This window comes from Babylonia areolata, chromosome 28 (assembly GCF_041734735.1).
Source record: "Babylonia areolata isolate BAREFJ2019XMU chromosome 28, ASM4173473v1, whole genome shotgun sequence".
NCBI classification, from domain to species: Eukaryota; Metazoa; Mollusca; class Gastropoda; order Neogastropoda; family Buccinidae; genus Babylonia; species Babylonia areolata.
This window is the reverse complement of record NC_134903.1, coordinates 18,666,285-18,671,284: the sequence shown is the minus strand read 5'-3', so window position 1 is coordinate 18,671,284 and position 5,000 is coordinate 18,666,285. Positions and strand designations below refer to the sequence as shown.

At 40.7% G+C, this 5,000-nt stretch overlaps 1 protein-coding gene across 1 annotated transcript in view; it reads left to right on the top strand.

Annotated features, from left to right (window-relative positions):
• Window positions 1-5,000, top strand: part of LOC143302002 (sialin-like) — a 28,861-nt gene that overhangs the window by 18,064 nt on the left and 5,797 nt on the right. The gene's annotated exons all lie outside the window — the stretch shown is intronic.

Sequence of the window (5,000 nt, the reverse complement as noted above, 5' to 3'; positions counted from 1 at the left end):
GTTGGTTGGTTGGTTGGTTGGTTGGTTGGCTGGGCGTCGTTCGCTTCTGTCTTCTTTTCTTTCTTTCTTTGCTTTCTGTTTGTCTTCCATTATCACTTTCTTTTCTTTTCTTCCATGTTGTAATGCATTGTATTGCATTTCTCTTGTGAATTTCCGGTTGCTCTCCGCGTGGGGTGTGCGTCGCTACAGTACAGTGCAAGGATGTTTGTTTTACTGTAAGAATGTATATATATATATATATATATATATATATAGAGAGAGAGAGAGAGAGAGAGAGAGAGAACTCAGAACTCAGAAATGTTTTATTGTAGAAGGCCTTCTGACCCATTACAATGTTGAGCACACACACACACCCCATCCCACACCTCCCCCCCCCCCCACCCACACACACACACACTTGCGCGCGCGCAGACTCGATTTTGTAAAACCGGGCATGCAAACACATGAATCGAAAATTCAAAAAGGTAAATGCCTTCCATCGTGAGCAAGTCCGCTTAAACATGTACGTTCGTTGTTTTAAATGTATAACATAACAGAACTCAGGTTGTGCCCGTTATCATAATAAAGCAGCACGACGTTTATTAGAGTGATAAATAAAGCGACCTAGATCATGAAGGATTTTTGTGTCATGCATTATAAATTCTAAACTTTTGTCAGAGGGATGTTTCGTGTACCAACATGGAATATATTTATGTCGCAGATCGTTAAGAGATTTACAGTAAAATAAAGTGTGTATCTCGTCTTCAATACCAGCGTTACATAGTGGACATTTCAGGTCGTTTGGACTGACGAAAGCAAATCTCATCTTGTGTGTACGGATATCCGAGGCTCCTATTCTAAACCTTATAAGCACATCTCTTATGTGTTTATTTTTAACTGCTGTAAAGTAAGATTCCAGTGATATGGATGATTTGAAATTTCGATAAACGCTAAACCTGCTGCTGCTGTAAAGATGTTCGTGCCAGTTTTGACTATGGCAATCGATCAGTCTTTGTTTGAAATCAATCAAGAATCCTCTTGCATTTTCTACACCTTGATTTTCCCAAACAAAGCCGAATCCAAATTTATACAAAGTGTTTCGTACCTGAGATGCCCAGCACTCTTTGTCTTGATCACACAGCGATATATATATATATATATATATATATATATATATAGAGAGAGAGAGAGAGAGAGAGAGAGAGATACATACATACATACATACATACATACATACAAACATACATACATACACACAGATAGATAGATAGATGGATATTGTCTACAAGGATGTTTGTTTTACTGTAAGAATATATATATATATATATATATATATATATATATATATATGCAGACAGAGAGAGATACATATATACATACAATCATTCACACACAGATAGATCGATACTGTTTACTGTAAGAAGATATATATATATATATATAGAGAGAGAGAGAGAGAGAGAGAGAGAGAGATACATACATACATACATACATACATACATACATGCATACATACATACATACATACATACATACACACAGATAGATAGATAGATATTGTTTACAATGATGTTTGTTTTACAACGATATGTTTTTTTCTACGTAATTTTGCGAGGGTCAACCCCTTTGTTGCCGGGAGTTCATTTACATGCAATAATTGCATGCTGCACTTTTTGTGTGGCCTCCATCTCTGTGTTTCCCCCCCCCCACATTTTTTTCTTTCTTTTTTTTCCCATTTTTGGTGGGGCTTCCATCCTTCTCTTTTTTCTACTTTTTTTTTTCTTTTCTCTTTTTTCTTTTTTTTTTTTCTTTTTCGAACTTAACTATTAAACACAGTCTTCACTCACACGCACCGCAACTGATAGCTTTCGTTCATTTTAAACTCTTGTCTGGTGCAACAATTGCCCAAGGGTATCTTGTGGCATACGCTCTAGGAATGATGACTGGATGCAATTGTCTGGGTTTATTGCTGCTCTAGTGCGTTTGCTGTATGTGTAACAGGTGTTGATTTCTGTCTGGGTTTATTATTGCTCTCGTGTGAGGTACAGTGGGGTTTCCCGCCCCCCCCAGTTCTTTTCTTTATAGCCCTTCATTCTCACCCACAACATCCATTCACGCATCTCTCGCCCCACCCCCCCCCCCACCCCCACCCCCCACCCCCGCTCCTCCCCCCCCCACCTCACCCCCCACCTCTCCCCCCACCTCTCTGTCTCTCTCTCCACCTCCGTCCCCTCCGTCTACCACACCACCCTCATTGTGTGTGTGTGTGTGTGTGTGTGTGTGTGTGTGTGTGTGTGTGACAGAGACAGAGGCAGAGGCAGAGAGAGTTCGTGTGCGCACTTGTGCGTGTATAAGCGTATGTGCGTGTGCGTATGCAAGGTATGCGTGCTGCAAAGTTTAATCAGTCAACTAATTCACGTAATTGTAAATGATGATAAAAAAAAAAAAATTATTCCTAACGCTGATTTAGTATTATGCGCTGTGATAATGCACATTTTTCGTATCAATATCACATAATCAGCAGTGGGTTTTTTTCTTGTCTTTAGTCATTCCATTCCTTTGCACATTAAACAGTACTTCTGTTTAAGAAAGTTTTAACGCTATCCACAATCCAGTTGATAATAATGTATCTATGTTGGACCAAAATTTCTTCACAGAAGGACAGTTAAAGAGGTCTACCTAGTCCACACATACGTCAGATTTGTTCGTGTCTGAGACTTTCTTCGTTTTTTTTTGGGTTTTTTTGCTTTTTTTTAAAGTAAGATATTTGTTGGACAAATATTATGATTTACTTTCCATTGTAATTCCCTTTACCTGGTCTCCCTTGTGCATGTGTTAAACCACACCTTTTCGTGAATTTCGAAACTAAGTTTCCTACGCCATATACCATATGGACTGACATGTGAGGGAGACCTTTCTTCAAGTATTTTCTTAATATCTTTTGGTTTGGCGTTGAACAAATCGGCTTCACAAAATATTGGCTGAAGTTTATCGGTATGGTTTCATTTCTTATAACCCAGTTAAGCCAAGGTGGTGGCAATGCAATTCTCAGTGCATTTATATCGAATATTGTAGTTGCGCTTTTGTGTCCCATTAGCACGTCTAATTCTTCTGAATTCAGCAGTCTGTGTTCTGAGAAATGCACAATATCTCTAAGATATTGTATTCCGTCATCTTCCCACATTTTAAAGTACAGAACATTTCCCTTGTACTTTGCTACATAATTATAAAGCAATAACTGGTTTAACTCTTTCCATACGAACGGCGAAAGAGACGACGTTAACAGCGTTTCACCCCAATTACCATCACCCAAATATTGCAAGCGGAAGGCTCTTATACTGAAGAGGTGAATGTTGACAAAGAATACCACAATTCTGACGACGGAAGCTAAAGGTTGGGTCATTCAGACACCCACTGGACATCCGAGGGGTCTGTGTAGAGGAGAAGAGAGGACTGGCCGTACTGAGTGAGTTAAAACGTTACTCTCATTAACATCGTCTATCTTTGTATCTTATTTTCTAGCTTTGTGGTAATCACTGGAGATAGATAGATAGATAGATAGATAGATAGATAGATAGATATTGTCTGCTAGGATTTATATTTTACAATAAGATTTTTTCTACGTAATTTTGCGAGGGTCAACCCCTTTGTTGCCGTGGGTTCTCTTACATGCAATAAGTGCATGCTGGACATAGGACCTTGGTTTATTGTCTCGTTTGAAAGACTAGCACCCAGAACACAACTCAATGTGGAGGGGGTGTGGGGTGTGGGGGGGTTCCGGTGCGAGACTGTAACCGGTGGACACTCGTTTCCAAGTCGAGAACTTTCACCAGGCCATTTTGAAGATACTTGTCCCTTTGTGTATCACCGCAGCAGTATCTGTTAGGCATTTGACAGCTAATCTAGTGTTCACCAGTGATCAGGGTTCGAGGCCCCAATTTCGGCATGGTGTTTTGTCCTTTGGGAAAAGCGCAGTACTCCGAATTTCCTCACTCCATCCAGGTATCTGATTTCTGTCGGGGAAAGTTTAGAGGGCGGAAGGAGATGACTGGGCACCGCCTTCTAATGCCCAGCCCTAGACACAGCGAATATGAATTCACTGCCCCGATATCCGTAAAAATCTAAAGAGACCTTCAGTTTTTATCATCATTATCATTAGTAGTAGTAGTAGTAATTCGGAGTTAAAAAAAAATAAAAAAAACACAAAAATGTCGTCGCTCTTGTAAGATACATCCGAGTGCTTCCTGGACAGTCAAAACTGGATGACACTAAATAAGTTACACTTGAACGCGGACAAAACTGAAGCAATGATCTTAGGAACTAAACAAAAACTATCTTCCATCACAACTGACGCAATCAAACATGGCAGTACATCCATCCCTCTTTCCAGTTCAGTCAGAACCCTCGGTGTTGTCCTTGACAATACACTGTCCATGCAAAAAATTATCAGGCAGACATGTCAATCCTGCCACTGCCGATTGCGGCGCATCAGTTCCATTCGGAAATATATGTCCACCGATGCAACATCTAGACTTGTCGTTTCTCTCATTCTCTCTCGCCTTGACTACTGTAACTCTATTGTCTGGTTTGCCTGCTTCGTCCATTCATTCCCTTCAGCGCATACAAAACTTTGCTGCCCGACTCGTCCTCAGAAAGAAAAGATCCGAGCACATCAATCCTCTTTTGCAACATCTCCACTGGCTCCCTGTCTTACACAGAATAAAGTACAAGATCAACACTCTATGTTATAAATGTATTCACAAATCTGCCCCTTCCTATCTCTGTGGCTGCCTTCACCTCTACACTCCATCTCGCTATCTACGATCGGCTTCGGATCCACTATGTTTACGCATAGCCAGATTCAAACACTCCACTGTTGCCTGCCGTTCTTTCTCTGTCTCTGGACCTTGCAATTGAAATGAACTTCCTCTTTCGCTTCATCTGGTCTCCACACTCAGCTCTACCTCTTCCCAAGATAGCCTCCCTCCCCTGTCTCTTCCTTGTCTTCAGTTTCTCCAGTT